At 37.4% G+C, this 20043-nt stretch overlaps 1 long non-coding RNA gene across 1 annotated transcript; it reads left to right on the top strand.

The window, feature by feature from the left end:
- The first annotated feature begins 11622 nt into the window (after positions 1-11622).
- On the top strand, positions 11623-12887 carry LOC111606194. The gene is made up of 3 exons (XR_002751949.1): positions 11623-11674; positions 12633-12716; positions 12798-12887. It is a non-coding gene; the product is annotated as an uncharacterized LOC111606194 (long non-coding RNA).
- Positions 12888-20043: the final 7156 nt, after the last annotated feature.

The following is a 20043-nucleotide window of genomic DNA, read 5'->3' on the forward strand; positions in this document are numbered from 1 at the left end:
GTTTTATACCCTCCTGTGCATCTTTTTTTAAAGGGTACTGTTTCACCTTTGGCCTATATTCAGTTTTAGGTCGGACTTGCACTGGCAAGGCTCCCTTCACGAGGCCAACATCCGTGGGTCCTTTGGACCATAATTTATCAGGAATGTCCTTTAAGAGAACTTCCTCTTCTTCTGTAAGCAACAGATGTCAGTGTTGTCTAGAGTGCAAACGCTGCCCCTTTTGAACCCATGCTGTCCAAAAAAGTGCTTTTCTAGTTAACCCAGTAGACGCACTAGTTGCCACATTTGCGGAGGTTGCCACCCAATCAGTAGCAGCTTCTCCTTCCTCAACGACCCTGCCCAATTTATCCCACTGCTCACTTTTATGTTTAAACAGGGACACATGTGGAGGTGTCCATGTTCTGTTCAAAAACTTTAAATCCTCTGGGAGGCTCACTGCTGCCACCGAGGTGTGTTGTGTGTCAGTGTACAGATAGGTCACTGTTATCTTGGCCGGGGTGACCTTGTTGAGCCTGGCTTCATAGTTCTTATCAGGCCCTGGAGTTGTTTTAACCCAAAGACTGATGTGAAGACTCTCAGGAGATCTTTGATCCTGTGGGGCAGAGATGGCTTTACGCCCCTCCGCCAGAAGAGTCTGTGCAATGTTGTGTGGAGGCCTGTTAGGCACATCCAATGAATAGTGATAATATGGTTCCCCATATCCCTGGACGACAAAGAAATCTTCCTTTTTTATTTCTGATCCCTGCCTCTAAAATCTCCTCTTCCTCGTCCTCATTGATAAAAAACTTAGTTACCCATGATCTTATTGCGTCTTTTGACCCTGTATGTAATGCATTTTTTAACTGTTGTTTATATGGACCATTTTCGTCATCATTTTCCACCAGCCCACTGTGCATCTTAAATGTGTTCATCATTCTTGTTCTAAAATCATCAAAAGTTTCTTCCTCCTTCTGTTTGATCCTGCTTATCTCAGTGTAGTTTGCTCTGCGTTTATATTTTTGAATTGTTCTTGCTGCCCCCTCTGCTCCTGCATTAGGATTTGCCACTTGTATCATTGGATACAGTTCAGATGTATTTGGGGGACTATCTTTCCCTACTGAAGGACAAAATGGGGGAGGGAGAGAAGGCGCGATGGAAGCAGTGGCCCCCTGCACCAAGCTCTCCTCTAATGTTCTAGACCATGCAAACTTTTCTCCTTTTGATCTAGTAATAGGCCTGTCACTATCGCTGTCCTCATATTCAGGGGGCGATGGCAGAGCTGGGTATAAACTTCTACTCTGCCCTCCCGGTTTTACCCCCTCTGTGTTTTTTTTGTAGAATCACCATCTAGTTCTCCACCCCCTCCCGCTGCTTGTTGCTGCGTTATCTGCCTCCTTGACCCAGTTTCATTATCCTCGTTGCTGTAGTACATCACATTCCTGTCTTTATTCTGTTCTACACTCCTTTTTTTAGATTTATTCTGCCCATTTTCTCTTTTTAGTGCTAATTCTAACCAAAAATTCACATCGTCATACCCCTGTTCGCGCATTTTCTTTGGATTTGACTTTGTTTTTTTTGTTTGATATTATCCTGCAGTAAAGTTTTTGCGAGTTAAGACGGCCGTCAAAGTTATAGTTTGTTATCCAATTATCCAAATGTTTTATTTTACCAGGATCCTGGGTTTCGACATATTTCCAGTCATTTGATGTTAAACTGTCTGTCGGCTTATTTTTACTTATCCCTTTCCCCATTTTTATGAAAATTTGGCCCAGTTTGTCGACGCCTAGGGAGTCCTAAAAACTGGGGTTCTGTTCAGTAGGCCAGCAATTGAAATAACCTGTTGAGGTAACCCACGCTTCAACTCTTTCGAGTGGGGGTTCTTACCTCTGCATCCTCAAGAGGTTTGCTGGTTACAATCCTACTGTTTTATATGAGGTAAAATACCGAGTGGTATTTCTACCTCCAATCACTCGCACAGTCACACACTTTTTTTTTTTTTTTTTATTTTGTCGCGGAATTTAAGCGCCTGTTCTCGCAGGACTCCGCCGTCCTTTTTTTGCAACGGGTATTCGTCGGGCCCCGTCTCCCTGAACAGGAAGGCACCAGGCTCCGTCCACCTAATCACGGAATTTTGCGCGAGGACTCCGCCGTCCTCCACGGATTTCGTGCTCTATTTGTTACCTGTTAGAGTCTAGAATTGACAGGGTTTTCTGTGCGCGCAATGACCCTCAGTCACTCGCCACTTTTAAACAAGAATCACTCACCCCCGTTGTCTTTCCCTGGAGCACCGTCAACCGTGAGATCCCAGCAGGCAGGTCAAGCTCCAGCCCTTGAACAGGATCTGATAAGTTTCCACTAGGAAACTTGCCGTGCGCACGGACTGTACTGGGGTCGACCAGACCTGCCGGAATCCTTCTGGTGTATTGGCGACCGGCAATCGAAGGACCAAGTAAATGTCAGGTTTGACACCTATTAAAGACAAGTTGAACAACACAGAAAAGACAAGAGAGTTAGATTCTTTTGTACTCGCGAGGAGAACGGACAGAGATGTGTTTACAGTTACAAATCTCCAACCGCTCTGAAACACATTTGTCCGCTCCTCTCTTTTTATTATCTTCAGAGTCCCTATCACAGAGAGCACTGCAACTCTAAGGGGTGGGGTCAAAGCATTTTAGTTGCAGTGCTAAATGGCAATCACTAACTAAACACATGTTATCTTGCATTAGAACACAGAGTAAAAACAGAACAGGTCGTATATCTTCAAGGCGACGGTTCGTCAGCTATCTAACAGCTCAAAGGAAGAAGAAGTCCTGGTGAGCAATGAACCCCGTGAGCACGGTTATCACTGCTTCTCTTCAGGGAGGCCCTCTTGTGAAGACGGAGATAAAGTAGATCAAAACATACAGAAACAGTCTTTATGTTTAGAGAAAATAAAACAATCAAGGAACATAAAATATGAAACACTATTGTTATAAAGGAAACAACAAATATATGATAATATATACATTTCACCTAACATAAGTAAATAATTCCTTAATATTGATGAAAAGTTCTGGTTCCATTGACAGATTATTTCACTTATAACAAGATATTTTTCCAAGGCTTCGATGTTTTTCTGACCTGGGAGGAATTATAATTTTTTTGGATGTTATTCGTAGTTTATTAAAAACCAAACTAACTTCCTGCTAAACGTAAAATTACTTCATTCTACCACAAACTTCTTCTGGAGTAAATTCCTCCTGTACTTCATTGCAGACCTGGTGCTTTTGTTATTTTTATTTTAAAATTAATAAAACAATAAAACATCAGCAGTTGCTCTGGAAGTTTCATTTCTGAGCTGTGAATCAGCAGAAGCTGCTGTTAGCTTAACGCCCCGTTCAGGATTCCTCCCTCATTCTTTACTCAGATAAGATACTGACTGCTCATAATGACTCAAGACGACCACATTGCCACAGAACTAAAACATTCGGGTGGATTTTTACTCAGACATTAAATATTTGGTAGGATTGTCTTTTAAACAATTGTAGCGTTTCGGTTAGAAGTTAGTTTGACCTTTGACCTCTTCCTACTGACCTGATCCTTTCCAGATTTCTCAATTTGTCATGACGTTAAAAACGATTTAATCCTGGTCAGTTAAAAGTTTATTTATACACTGCAGTCATGTTGGATAAATCAGAATCCAATGAGTTTCATTGATCAGGTTAAAAGTATCGACTGAAAATCGACATCAAACATATTTTACATTAAAACTACTTTCTACTTTTAAATTACTATAATTAACAGAAATAAAAACTTTCAAACATCTGTTTGTAACTAATAGTTTTTAAATAAAATAACTGCAGTTTTTACAACATTTTCAATTATGTTAATTTTTTTTGTTGTTGTTTTAAATTGAAGTTTGATGATTTTTGTCCATAAAAATGTTTGATCAAACTTTGAACATCGACTTTTATCTGGATTTTTATTTTCAGAAAATGAATCAAGATGTAGAAAAACAAACATTAAGGTTTAGATTAGAGATTTTTATTTCTTTATATCTTTACAGTTTTACTTCAGAGTGAAGCGTTAAACACCTTAAAGTAGATAGATAGCTTAAAATATTTTACAGGCATTTTTATCATTTATTAAACTGTCACAAATATATAACGTATATATATTTATAAATATAAATATATTTTATCCTCTACCTGCACAGTGAAATACTTTAATAAATAACGTTACCAAATTAACACTGAAAAACGGAATATTTAATGTGAATCGTAATTTAGCTTAATTATATTCTTTCATTTTTCTTCATTTTACATTTTTAGTTGTACAGAGAAAATAAATTAAATATATTTTCTGTTTTTTTCCATCAGCTGCAGCTCTACTGATCTCTGGAGGCAGAAAACGTCTCACTTTCTGCGCTTGTGGAGGCAGAGGAGGAGAAAGACGAAGACGATGAAGACGGTCCAGGTGACGATGATGAAGGAGGGGCAGCGGTGGATGCAATGATGGAGAGGAGCGAGGAAGATGAAGATGAAGGAGGGGTCGAAGTGACAACCTGAAGAGTGGACGACTGAGCTTTGGCTCTCCTGTTGGAAAATCAATAAAAACATAAAAATATGAGTTTAAAGGTGGAAAATTGAGGTTATTAGGAATAAATTCAGGTTTTCAACTCGCCTCAGTTCTTGGATCTTCTGGAAAACCCAGGGAGCGAGAAGGTGGCTGCAGTAATGCCCCGTCTGAGTGGTGAAGCTGCAGGGTGCAAAAAGGAGAAAGGTCAGGGGTGTACAAACTTTCTGTAAACCCAGAAGCAGGCCAAAAATAAAATAAAAATAAAATAAAAACTAAATTCAGCCAAATAAACCTGATGTTACTGTAGATCCAAAACCCGGATTTTTACCAGATAGCAGATTGAAAAAATGAGTAAATTTTAATTTAAAAAACTGAAATTTTGTGATTAATCTCAGAAATCTTCTAGAAAAAATTTAAAATACAAATTTTTTTCAACATTTTTGAAAATGTTGAAATAAATTCAATGTTTTTTTCGTTGAAAATTTTTAAGTTTTTTCTAGATTTCTGAGATTACGCCCAAATGTTTTTTTCCTCAATGGCCCTGAAACGCCGCAGCAGGTCCTGCGTGTTAAAGGAAAAGCTTTTAATTAATAAGAACAGGATATGGGTCACTTTGTTTCAAAATATTTGTTATATCTACCCAAGTTTTAAAAAAAGAAAGAAATTTGGCTTTTCGGTAAAAGTTTCTGGATTCACTTGGTTTTACTTTTTGTTCAAACTTAATTATTAAAAGACAAATCCTTCCTGTTCAATTTGACATTTTTCTGTCAGAAATGTTATCATTTCTACCCTGATTACAAATTAAAAACCTCCATCTGAATCTACAGGACAAATTTGTATCATTTTTAAAAGCAGTCGGGGGGCCGCATAAAATCTGTCAGGGGTCACAAATGGCCCCCGGACCGCCCTTTGGACAGCCCTGCCCTAAACCATTATTTATTTTGCTGTAAATCGAACCAGAATCCTGGAAGCTATCGCCTCACATGTTCCCGTTTTAATCAGAAACTGCAGGTACGTACATCACGGCTCTCACACACGGAGGATTCGGCCGCTGGACCTCAAACTTTATGATCGGCTCTGTGATCTCAGCTGTGCTGACTTTCTTACAGCAGCTAAACAACTTCTCACCTGAGAACAACAAACAAATCAAATATTTAATCTTTAACAGGAATTAACATTTAATATTCAGCTAAAAGTTTCCCTTACCTGGGTTTGCAGAAACAGCCGCCATGATCACAGCGACCAGCGCGACCTTCAACATGCTGATGGTTCAGGAGAATAAATAGAAAAGAAAGTATTTCTGGTCGGTCAGTCGTCTCACTTCCCCTCCAGAGAGCTGATGGTGAACTGACATCCCTCGGAAGAAAACCTCTATTTATTCAACCGAGAAAAGCAGAAGTTCAGCTCTGCTTGTCATCCAGCAACAACTCAATATTTGACTAATTCAGATGACGATTTGTAGATGATTTCACAAAATGACAAAATTATATTTATAGTTTTTGTCGTATTTCTTCCCTGACTGTGTGGGCGCATGAAAACCCTGGGAAATAAAAGGTCAACCTGATGGCAAAAATATAATTTCACTTCAGACATAAACTTGTGGATTCACTGCAAAAACACAATCTTACCAAGGTTTTGGATTTCTATTGCAAATATTTTAGTACACTCGAAATAAACTAACTTTACAGCAAGATACAGGAGCTTGTTTTAAGGAAATACTTTCTTATTATTGGTGAAAAAGTTCTAGTTCCACTGGCTGATTATTTCACTTAAAACATCTTATTGTAAGTGAAATAATCTGCCGGTGGAACAAGAACTTTTTAAATAAATAAGGAATTATTGACTAAAAACAAGCTCCTGTAACTTGATTTAAAAAAAGAGTTATTTGTTAGCGTTACTTATTTCAAGTGCACTGATGTTTTCACTAGAAACTTGACAGAAACCTTTGTAAGATTTTGTTTTGCAGTGTAGGGTTAAATGCATCAATAAAAGTCAAAATATTTGCATAAAATTTGACCCATTTTCATATTTCTTGTAGAGAATATCTAAAATATTCAAAACAAAAAGCGAAGCTGAAATATTTAGGTTGCTACGCTATTGGCTGCCAAATCAGCCAATCCAGGAGCTGCGTTCATTTTGCTTGGTGCTGATTGGCTGAATGTCTTTGAGCGTAAATAAGGAAGACAGTGGATGTTAGCTTCTTAGCAGGTATATTAGTGAATATTATTAATATTAATTATCTTTGGTGTTTGGTTGTGTTTTCTAAAAAACGTGAACTGGAGATCCACGGTAAAGAAACAAGTTAAAACCGGTTAAAACGATTAAAAAAAAAAAAAATCAATATAAACATTCTATAATCAACACCAAAAAGTACAGTAATACATACAACAAACAAAAAATCCCAAAATGAATCTTATCAGGGCGTTTTGTATAAAAATCCAGGGCAATAAACTAAAATATAAATATTTTCAAATGGGAAATCAACTTAAATGCATTTTTCAACTTCACAAAAACGTATAAAATGAATTGAATTAATTCCTGTACAGTATAAAGCAGGCCTGGTTTAACTGCACCAACATTAGAGTATGTAATACATTTTACATTTTGGTTCAACGTGTTTTAAATTCAGGTTGAAAACAAGTAAAAACAGGAAGATTTTAAGGTCAGGATGTTCTTGGTTTGTGGAAGTTGCATTTATGTCTCAACAGGTTTAGCAACGAGTCTCAGCATGACTTAATGCAACAAGTCACAATGTTTTCCCTCCCAGTAACACAAAAACAAGCCACAACACTGATATCTGGACACCTTCAGGCAAAACTATATATAGATATCAAAACTATAATAATCCTGTTAGTCAGGATTATTCACACATTGATCATTATTGTACCATAGAACAGAAATATCATTTGTTGTCTCACTGGGGAGATTCAGGTGTAACAGCAGAAATGACAGAAACAAAGTTAAAAACATAAACAAACTTTCATACGACGAACTCCCAACTCAACCTTTATGCTGATAAATTGTCTGAATAGATTATTTTGGTTCTATCTTTATGTTTCTGTGCAAATTTTAACATTTCTGTGTGAATTTGTTTATATCCACTTTCTCTTCTCAGTGCTGCCCTCTAGAGGGCGAACGGTGCCTCAGCAGGTGGATTATCCTGTTTCTTTAAAACGTAGAGATCGATGGGCTCTGTGCAGCTCAGCTTCCGCGTTCAGGGAAAAGCGGCTCGGTCGTTTCCGATCTATTGAAAAAGGTTCTTTCCACTGGGTGTTTGTCCAAGGTAACAATTAATGATGAACATCGATCCGAAGCCCAACAAGTAGCTGGAGAAAGGTTTTAAGATGTTCGCCTCGTTATACACAGATACGAAGGTGAGTTTTGCTTTCTTTAAACTTTGTGGCTAACATTAGCTTTAGCTTATGCTAGTAGACAATATTCTCCGACATTTTTCTTGTAAAAATGTGCTATTTAAGTATCTAAACATTTTTCATCCATTCTAACGGACGATGTTTTTACCTTATGTTCAAGTATATTATGTGGTTTATTGTCGTTAGTGTCAGAGACAAAGTAACGGGGATTTTACGGTTCAGGCTTTTTCCTTCTGAAGAACAACAAGTCCATAGCTTAACAGTAGAGCAGCTCTGGTGTCAACAGTTCTAGTTCAGCTGACTGTTCAGGTTCAAAGTTGTTGCTTTTAGAAAAATATGGCCGTGTTCCTTAAGGTCTCCGTGTTATTTCACTTTATTAGTTTTGCATGTTTCTTGTGAAGCAGGACGGTGTTTACAGCAGTGTGTACAGGCGGATCAGTAGCTTGGCTGTCTGGCTCTGGTCTGCTCTCTCGTTCCCATAAACTCTTTCAGGCTGAATACAGAAGTGATTCCATGGAAATAACACAGGAGGCTCCTTTACCTTCTGCTTTAGGCTGAAGAAGTTGATCCGGAGTGAAGTGAAGGCTGTAAACTTTGCTGTGCGGTGTTAGCTTTAACTAGTAGCACCGTCTTCTTAATTCAGGACCGCTTGGGAATCCATGAAAACTTAAAAACCTATTATATTAGGAAGTCAGCAATGTTCATAGTATTGTTTTATTTGCGTCTGAAATAAGACTTTGTCTTTTCTAGCTGTCATGGTAACTCAAAGCGGAAAAAAGAAGAACCCATTCAAACGGTACCGAGTTCAGGTATAGAAACATTTTGAACACCATTATGAATTAAATCTTTATAATAACCTCTATAATGATAGACATGTAGAAAAGAAAATTGTGTAGATATATTTAAGTATATATATTTTACACAGAATGAATGTAGCATCGTTCGGTTTAGCAACATTAGCGAGCCAGTCGCAAAAATACGGTGGCCGACAGGTGCAAATGCGCAGCAAAAGAGAAAACATGCAAACAAAAAAAAACACGCGGACAAATTAAATGCGGCAAGCAAAAAGCGAATAAAATGCAGCAAACAAAAAGAGAGAAGCAAACAAAAAAGAAGACACCCCGAATGAAATGCAGCAAACAAAAAGTGTTGAAAACGAAAGTGCTCCAGACCACTAGGGGGAGTCAAAGAAAATAGTATTCATTTCTATGGGACCAGATGCAAGATTCAGAGAAAGAAATTTGAAAGAAAGTAAAGGTACGTATTACTATATTTCTTTTCAGATACGCCGTCTTTTATAATATTATAGAATAACAGAATAATTTATGGGTAGCGTGATAGACTTTGTGTCAGTCATACCGTTCTGGGCTCGGTCTCGTAGATGCTTGCCCGAATTAGCAAAGCAATTATGCTAATCATACCGCAAGAAAAAATAAATAAATTACACACTCGTATAATTAAATATCTTTTTTGAGAATGACTCATTTCAGCGTTTTAGTAGGCAATGTCTCCACTTTTAATGTATTTATTTCCTGACGTTAAAAAACAAATTTTCTTTCAGATGTACTGTCCATTTTGTGGAACTGCCGCCATAAATTCTGCAGACTTTTGTTGTCAATGTGGCAGAAACATAAAATTTGTACAAGATCATGCAAACAAAGCCCAAGATGAGAGGAACACTACCACTGCAACTCCTGATGTTCAACCAAGCACCAGCACAGGTAAACCGAAGCATGGGTTATTTATTTCAGCATGCTTAAGTGTTAGCATTTTAAACCATCTGTAGATGCAGGTACAATCATTGCAGTATTGATCGTACCTGCAATTAATAATTAATGCATTTAAATTATAACTAAAGTGCCAATCGTGTATTTTTTTATTACGAATTTCAGGTGTAGAGTGTTTCATGAACTTTAGAGCTATAAAAGAGAGGGAAAGAAAGAAATTTTTTACCAAGAAGCATAAGAACAAAACACAGAAGGGAAATAAACTGAAGGTATGCCTTTAATTTAGTGCAAACACAAACTGGAAATTACATACTTCATCAAATAATTTAATTTGATTGATTAAATTTTGTCTCTCCCTCAGATTAATGTTGGGCTTATGAGGATGCAGGGAGATTCCCTTAAGACAGTGAGAGGGAAGTTACTTCCAGTTGAGATTCACCCTGAGTGGGCATCGGAACAAGTGCTTGCTGCTGCTGTAAAGAAACAAAAGGATATAGGTCAATATAGACCTGAAAGATTGTGCCCATGTCTTGTTGTATCCTGATGCAAGGGAGGTTAAGAACATCCCAGGAACAGACATTCCTTTCACAGTGCAAAAGTACAAGGAGGCAATTGGAAAGCCTTACCAAAGAATTACGCTTTACATTTGCCCTGTTGAGCAATTTGCAAAAGCTGTAAGTGCTTTTGATCTACATTCCAAATAGTTTGAAGATCAATTTTGCTATAGTCTTATAGTTAAAATGGCAAGATTTCCTCCTATATCCAGAATTCTGTGCATGATTAATTCTAGCTATGATGTCATATATTTTATCTAAGGAAGCCAAAGGATTTTCCTCTTTACAAAACCTACCTCCCTTTTGTAAAGATTGATGTACAAACGTACATTTTATTAATTGCAAAATTTAGCCTTGCAAAAGAAAATTTATTATTTATAGTACATATTTATAGTATATTTCTTTTCACTGGTTATTGAAATGATAGTAACCATTTTCCTTTGGTTAATATCAACGAACAAAACTGTGTGGTTCATAGTAATAGAAGACTTACTGTGTTCAAATAACTTCTAAAAGATAAATAGAAATCTGCTGCCCAGTGACACAGTTGGTGGCATTGTTGCCTTGCAGCAAGAAGGTGTTGGTTTCAATTCCTTGCCTGGAGTCTTTCTGTATGGAGTTTGCATGTTCTCCCTGTGGGTTCTGACCAGGTGCTCTGGGAAAAGGGTATAAGACAATGGATGGATGGATGGATGGATGGATGGATAAAGAAATCTGAATATACTGTGCTGCTAATTGTACAAAATTCTATTTGTACAACTGATACTAACATTTTCTTGTTGTTTAACATGTATATGAAGTTATGAAAAATTCCTATGCAACTAAACAATTTGTGGAATTACATAAAAATAATAATTAAAATAAATGTCAAAATAATCATTGCTTTTTAAAGGTTTCAGTGGACAGAGTTCAAGTGATGATGACAGTGTGGTTCATGTAAGGTTGCCATCTCAAGATAGTCCACTATCTGATACTGTGGTCAGTCTGCATCTTTATGACATTTCTCCTGAATTGAATTACATACACTTTCTTTTGATAAGATAAAACCTGTCTTTTATATGTTGTACATAGGTGTGGGATGGTCCAGATGAAGCAAGCACTCCAAGACTGGAGAAAATTTTGAATGGGTAAAATACAAATTACTGTTTGCTTCATATTTTGTTGCAGAAAACTGTTATATCCACTTTATAGCTATGTTAATTTTTATTTTCAGGCCTTTTGGACACACAGAACAAGGGTCTGATCAGGGTAAGATTGAACTCAATCCCTTTCACAGTTCAATATGTAAACATTACATACCATAAAAGATTTTCAAAATTCACAAAGACAATCACCCAAGATGAGATACATGACATTGTGTTAGCTAAGTCTGTATGGTATTGCCACTACCACAACTGGAGTACTAATTTATGTTAAATTAGGATGGCGGAAACACCAACGTCCAGGAGCATCCCATGTCCTCAGAGGGCCAGAACCACTTCTATCGGTAGGTTGTGTGAGCACATGTCAACTTTTGCACATGTCAACACATTTACTGAAATGATTTGTAGAAATTACACATAACTGTAACTTACTGAATTATTAATCTCAACTAAAATGTCTTCTTACATTTCCAAACTGAAAAAAAGTCATTGAAAAAGAAAGGTTTTGCACCTGTCCAGTTAAAACAGCAACTGGTACATTTGTGAGTGCATTTACTATCTCCACCCAACTGGCACACACATCACAGAGAACCAAGCGCACCCATCCCTTTCACTTAGGCCCATCTGAACTCTATAAGGTAACTTGGCACACCTGTGCTCACAATGATCTCTTCAGACAAAGAGCCTCAGCTTCAAGCTTCCACAAAGACACTCTGGTAGGAAATGGACATTATATCATTTAATCTGCATTCAGAGACCAAAATTAGCCCTTGATTCAATGGGTTTTATGTGTTTGGAATGTAGTTCATTTGTTTGTTCATTCACTGTTAACTTAAAAGTAGCTTGTTAACATTACCTGAAACATACTTAATTAGTTCATTGTGATCTGTAATTGATTTTGTTTAATTTGTTTGTTGGTTTTCAACCTGCTCTGTGACTACTTATGTGAAGTCATGGTGGTCTTACACTGTCAATTGAAATAATCTAAAGACAAAAATAAAAGATAACTAAAAATTGTTGCTGAGATGAGTGGTTCCTGATTTTCTTTGAGGGAAGCAAGCTGTTTGAAGTTTGGGCAGAAGCTGAGGTGGTTTTAAAGAGCAAAAAGCTTGACAGCACCATAACTTCTGGTTGTTCAATATTTTTTTCTTTCAAACTTTGAGTAGTGTGCAAGAATTACCCAAATATGCTGGTGTTAGCTGTCCTACTGCCAAGAATGACTGACAGAAGTCTCTATGCCTTATCAGGGATGAATTTAAATTTACCTAGTAAAGTATTTACTCTATTTCCTTTTCAATACAGCAACTACACAAATGTGTACGCACCAATAATTGTTGACAGCGACTCTGAGCCGGATGAATATGTGATGCAGTTCCCTGAGCAAAGGTATTAATTAGAAATTAGTTTTCTTCTAAATCCTTTTGTGCTTTTTGTATTTGAAATAATTGTACACTTCATGTTTTATAGTACAGACAACGTGACTGCTGCAGACATCATTTCAGAGCTCTCGGCAATGATCACGTCATCATCTCTCAGCCGCTTTAACATAAACAGAGCCAATGTATGGGATGGAGCACTGAGAGGTTTCAAGCGGGCTTCTTTCAACCCTTTCAATGAAATATTTGTAAAATTCACCGATGACGAGGACAGGCAGAAGACGGCGTTGATAACGGTGGTCCCAAGCGCGAGTTTCTAAGCCTTTTAATGAACTGCTTAAGGACTTGAAGAGTCTTTGATGGGCCAGAAGAAAGGAAATTTATCACTTTTGACAGTGAAGGTATTGCCGTTAAAGGCAATATTTCAGAGTTTTCTCATAAGAATGTGACAGCTGTTGGTGAATGTGTAATTAATGTGAGCAAAATCTACACAGCAGCCAAAAATGATGAATATTTCATGGTTGGGAGGATGATTGCCACTTCTGTCGTTCATGGAGGTCCAGGTCCTCAATTCTTATCTGAGAAGCTCTACCAGCACCTCACAGGAACATCAACAAATACAGAAGGAAAGATAGAAGACATCACTGACAACACCATGAGGCTTCTTTGATTGAGGTAGGATAGCATTATTGATGAGGCTTTACAAGTTGTTACAATCAAGCAAAAATTTTGTTATTCCATAACTTCATGTAACATTAAGATCATTTGTATTTTGTGTTTGATACGATTCTATTGTGCAGAATAAATCTGATATTTTCTAAAAGGCACATGTTGTCATATTAAAGCACAAACAAGTACCTACGCTACCTTCACTTATGAGAATGCTATATGCATAAAAAAGACAAGCCACTTTATTAGGTACATCTCGTTAGTACCGGTTTGTACACTCATTTGCCTTCTGAACTGCTTTAATCTGTAGTGGCATGGATTCAACTAAATACTGGAAACATTCCTTAGATAGTCTGGTCCATCTTTACATGATGGCATCACATAGTTGCTGTAGATTTGTTGGCAGTACATCCATGATGCAAATCTCTCCTTCCACCACATCCCAAAGGTTTTCTATTGGATTGACATCTGGTGACCGTGGAGGCCATTCGAGTTCAGTGAACTCATTATGTTTAAGAAACCAGTCTGAGATGATTCATGCTTTCTGACATGGCAAGTTCACGTGCTGGAATTAGCCATCAGAAGATGAAAACACTGTGGTCATGAAGTATTTTGCTTGGCAAAATACTCAGGTAGGCTTTGGCGTTGACACGATGTTTGATCGGTACCAATGGGCCAAAGTGCACTCCATAGCACCACCCTGAATCGTGGAAACGTTGATACAAGCCAGATGGATCCATACTTTCATGTTGTCACCAAATTCTGACCCTCCCATCCAAATGTCGTTGCTGAAATTGAGACTCATCAGACCAGGCAACGTTTTTCCAATCTTCTATTGTCCAATTTTGTTGATCCTGTGCGAATTGTTGCCTCAGCTCCTGTTCTTAGCTGACAGGAATGGCATCCGGTGTGGTCTTCTGCTGCTATAGCACATCTGACTTAAGGTTTGACATGTTGTGTGTTCAGATGCTCTTCTCCATAACTCGGTTGTAACGAGTGGTTTCTTGAGTTATTGTTGCTGTTCTATGAGCTCAAATCTCTCTGGCCATTCTCCTCTGAACTCTGGCATCAGCAAGGCATTTGCGGCCACAGAACTGTTGCTCACTGGATATTTTGGTAACACTTTATTTGAAGGGGGTTGAATAAGACTGTCATGACACTTTCATAAACATGACATAACAACTGTCATGAACATGAATAAGCCTTCATGAATATTTATGACTGTTGTCATAAAGCGTCATTCGGTAAAAATATGACACTTTTAATACAAAGTTGACATTATTCAAAATGTCTTTATGACAACTGACATTAACCAATAATTAAACTTAATCTTTAATAACATAACTTACCTAATTTTTAAGTGCAATCAGTAATACTTTTATAACAAATTTATATCAGTAATGATTTCATAAATATTAATTTATGTTTTCGGTTATTGTTCTCTACCATAGATATCCAGTGCAGGTACATTGACTGAACTACACCAGTCAGTGAAAGACATGCAAGCATCTTGCAAACTGCTGGCTGCTTGCAGTTCCCTGTGACTGTTGATGACAAATTGAAAATTGTAAAGGAGTTCATTGATTGGTACATCATTTACGCAACCATTTCTCTATTCAAAGGTAATGTTTCTCTTCCTTAACTTAAAAAATAACTATGCTAATTTAGTTACTATTTTGTTGCAGTTAATACAAGCAAATGTACAATAGGCAAGAATCAATCAATCAACAGCACCAGCAGCCAAATAAGTAGGAGCCTTATTGATTGGACGGCTTAACTGGAGAAAATTAACGTTACTGTAGGTTAATTCACTGTGTACAGTGCATCAGCAATATTACCTATGCTAATAAAATAATAAAAAAGATTAGACATATTAATGTTCTTTGTGTTACTGAAAAATATCAGCTCTTTTGATAATAATTAAGGTGATTTCTGTTTCAAACTTTTTATAGATTCAAGGATGGCCTTTCAACACTGAACTCCAGAATGCTTTGGAGCAGCATGGCTTCCGTCTTCAGGCCATTTATGTGTGTAAGAGTGGAACAGCTGACATCCAAATATTGGAGGAAGAATATTTGAGGTTCAGCTCAGTGAAAAGGGTAGCAGCAGACGACATGAGGAAACAAGAGTGCTAGGATTCTGGAGAGACTTTCTCCTTGACACAGAAGGTGGACTTTAAGATTTATTGCTATATTCTGGTGTTATTGTAATATCTGATACATAAACTCATTGCTTCTTTTCTAGAACAAAAAACGGGGTCTCTCTCTCCAGGACATCCTGATGTTTGCCACCGGCTTGAACACACTACCTCCATCTTCAATTCTGCCACCACCAAAACTGATCTTTCAGGCCACTTCTCGTTTTCCTGTCAGTAGCACCTGCCCCCCAACACTATCAAAAATACCAATGTCCAAGACGTATCATCAGTTTAAAGAAGACATGGACTTTGGGATTCAAAACTCCCCTGGGTTTGGGCTTTATTAAGGTCAAATGCATAACAACAAAACAAAATGCTAACTATTTAACTTGTCAAACCTGTTCAGTTATGACACTGTTTAGTGTTTGTGTGCGACCTTCAAATTTGGATTCTTGTTTGTTATAAGCCGCCATGTTTTCAGTTTGATATAGTTTTCGACACATGATTCCCAACTCTGTGGATGTGCTTAGGCCACACTGTCTCTGGAGGTTCTCAAAATGTGCCTGAAGGTGTTCATATCCACACTGAATGTTGTTAGTCTCTGTCACAAACTGTCCCAATTGCTCCTGGGAGACTGGGAAACCACAGTCTGTTCCACCCAAACCTAGGAATAGAAGAAGCACAGTAAACATTTAGTTATATTTACATTTCTTCACTAAACTGTTACTGCTGTGACTATTGTTGTAACCTGTCTAAATGATTAATTGTATTTAAATTTACATTTTAGAAATTGTCATCTGAAATGTTTAGAATAAAAGGTGACATACTGTTAACACATTGTTCATTATTTTTACTTTGGCAAATTATTTTTTAGAGTTCCCAAAGAGGTTTTAAAATTAACCACATGTTGAAGACAAAAACAACAAAAAATTACCTGTGAGGTAGATGATACATCACATCTGGTTTACCGGATGGACAGCAAGATTGTTTAACAGGTCTTATGGTATGTTTATTCCACCTGTCCTTGCATTCATCAAGATCTCTCTGTAGCATATCCATGAAGACAAACCGCACAAGGCATGTGTGGTCATGACTTCCATTGAAGAGATGTCTTTCCTTCAAATCGTTCATGAGATCCATCCAGAACTGAGATCTACAATAAACCAAAATTATAAGATAATTATATCAGCAGAAAAAAATAGGACTAGTTTCTATGTCATGAAAATATTTAAATATATGTTGACCTACAAAGTTAAATATAATGTAAGCAGACATCAACTGTTATACTTTAAATGTTGAGCTTCTGATTCATCCATTTCAAATGTTACACTATAAAATTAAGTTGTATATAGCACAAAAACATAATGGTCATTAAGAGATATGCAAGTACTTCATTTCTTCTGACAAAGTAGAGGTAATCGAGTAAAATGTTGCATTATAATTTTGAAATGTTTGCTTATCCAAGAAGACTACTAAATTTATTCACCTTTTCAAGGTCTACTACTTGATATTTATACAAAAATTACAATAAACTGTTGACAAACTCACCTTTGTTTTCTGAAATATGACCACCAGCTTTCGATGCGTTGGTTGGCTGTTGAGGAGCCATACATATGGCTGGCAGCCCCAGCAAAATCATCAGTGTGTGATGACCTTAATGTACAATGCATTGCCACCATTGTTCCATTTTCAGTGCCACAGTCTGTGCGGAGGCGCATTGGTATCTTCCCAAATTCTGAGACACGTTGCACATAGTTTTGAGCAATGACTCCAGGATCATTATTGCTGGCTTGACACACTAACCATAGCACCTTCCGAGAATACCCATCTATGCAACCACTTATTGCCAAGCCATAGGGCTTTAGTTTGTCATAACCATCTGCATGCCAGACATAGTTTGGGCCACAAGAACTATAAACTCTTCTTATAAATCTTCGTCTTGCACGCAGTTGTACTCCTGAGGGGTCAAGTTCTGCCATCAATGCCATGACATCGTCTCTTCTGACAGTCAGACAATACTTCTGTCGGAGTGTCTGCCACATCAAGCGATAGCCATAATGCTGGCCTGGTCCCTTTAGCTCTTCTTCAATAGCAGCACGTACCAAGTGAGGCGGTGTGTAACTTCTTTGTCTAAAGAGTGATAATTTTTTTAATTTGCTCTTTAAGGAGCGAAGGCTCATTTCAACATTGTGAAGGTTTCCCAAGAAATCCAAAATTTCTGAATGACTATAGCCATCATGAAAATACTTTCTAATCAGGTCATCTTCTGAGAGGGTGTCCAGCTCAGATCCTGTGAAACAAAATAGAGCAGAATATCTTTTTACTGCCCAACACCAGGGAAATTAAGTTGGCACAGTAAAAATGTTACACAATTCAAACAATTAAGTTCACACCAAAATAGAATCTGTGTAAAAACTGAGTAACATACAGTACAGTAAGGGCAAAAGTTCTGTGCTGTTATTAAAGTAGCTTATAAATAGTCTACTCTACAAAACTATGTGCAGTTAGGCATGATAATTTTAAAAAATATTTAAAAAAATAGAATAAGACCATATTTATTGAGATAAACAGCTGGGATATATATCTAAAAAAAGTGTGGCTTGTTAAACCAAAAGTACTTCATGAATATGTGCGACATCAAACGCGTTGCTAATTCAAATCCAGTAGACCATATTAAAGTTACTTATCCAAATCACTGTGCGTTGCTATTTTCTTTTGTAATTTAATTTAATCCCTATGTACGTCTTGGGGAGCGACCGCCCTTTACATGTGACAGTTATCTGCGGCGACAGAAACATAAACAATAGGGGGAGGAGGGAGATGTTGTTGCTGGGAAAACAGGAACTATTTTGATCATCTGTCCTCAAAGTCCGATTATTATTAGCGGCTTTGGGCTTTTTTTACTGAAATCGCTTTCAAATTTTATGAATCACGGGTTTAAGTTTTTGGGCTTGGTTTTGATCCTGAAGTTCTTATTTTGACTTGGAAATAAGCAGAAACATATAAGCCCCGTAATTTGTCTAACATCCAAGTAGTTTTAGTCAGGACTTCCAGGTACATCTATTCCTGGATGATCCATCTTGCTGAGCTTTTGGTAATGTCAAGGTAATATTTGTTGTGAGCGACCTTGACTTTTGCATTGCGCTCCAGAAAACGGCAAAATCGAGACTAATATGAACAGCGCAATAAACGTGAAAGCAGCCATGAATGAACGTGTCCGTAAAGTTGCCCAACTAAACGCATTTATAATCTTTAAGTGTCACAAATCTGCGGACAGGGCCATAGCGCAGAACCTAGAGGCCGAGGTAGGAGGGGGCTCTACAATCTTATTTATAGTTATCCAGACAATAGTGGAAATCACAAAACATACACAAATACTAAGGTTTTTTTTGTGTGTGTGTGTGGGGTGAGTGTGTGTGTGTGTGTGCTGTTGTAACCATTAATCTCCCGTTCCGTTCAACCTTATAAGCGGAGATACATACTTGATATTACTATAATTTAATAACTTGCAATTAATTATTTGCAACGTTCAAGCTTTTCACAAGTGGTGGAGATAAATAAAAAAATATGTAACTTAGTGAATTTCCAAAAAAAGTAATCACTAATCTACTTTTTCAAGTAGTAATAAGTATTCGATTTAAGTTAATTTTTACAAGTAACTAACCCATCACTGCTTACCAGTGTCTTGAGCTTGTGCCAAGATCTGCACATTCTTCCCACATGAAAAACAGAAAACTTGAATTGTTCCTAGATTTTGTCCACAGAAACAGCAAAACATGGCCACCTAAAAAGGTAAATGGTATGCACATAGGTATAGTTGAAACCAGATATGTACAAACAAAAAAAACGAAAAAGTTACAAACATCACTATCCCTCTTGTGACAGATAGGTGATAAATCGAATTCACTATCTATCTATCTATCTATCTGTCTGTCTGTCTGTCTGTCTGTCTGTCTGTCTCTCTGTCTGTCTGTCTGTCTGTCTGTCTGTCTCTATCTATCTATCTATCTATATGAGTGTGTAATTTATTTATTTTTCTTGCGGTATGATTAGCATAATTGCTTTGCTAATTCGGGCAAGCATCTACGAGACCGAGCCCAGAACGGTATGACTGACACAAAGTCTATCACGCTACCCATAAATTATTCTGTTATTCTATAATATTATAAAAGACGGCGTATCTGAAAAGAAATATAGTAATACGTACCTTTACTTCTTTCAAATTTATTTCTCTGAATCTTGCATCTGGTCCCATAGAAATGAATACTATTTTCTTTGACTCCCCCTAGCGGTCTGGAGCACTTCCGTTTTCAACACTTTTTGTTTGCTGCATTTCATTCGGGGGTGTTTGCGTCTCTCTTTTGTTTGCTGCATTTTATTCGCTTTTGCTTGCCGCATTTAATTTGTGCGCGTGTTTTTTTTTTTTTTGTTTGCATGTTTTCTCTTTGTGCGCATTTGCACCTGTCGGCCACCGTACAAAAATGAATGTTGTCCAGACGCAAACAGCTAGCTCACTAGCTAGCAGCAGGTG

The sequence above is a fragment of the Xiphophorus maculatus genome, chromosome 21 (assembly GCF_002775205.1).
Source record: "Xiphophorus maculatus strain JP 163 A chromosome 21, X_maculatus-5.0-male, whole genome shotgun sequence".
NCBI classification, from domain to species: Eukaryota; Metazoa; Chordata; class Actinopteri; order Cyprinodontiformes; family Poeciliidae; genus Xiphophorus; species Xiphophorus maculatus.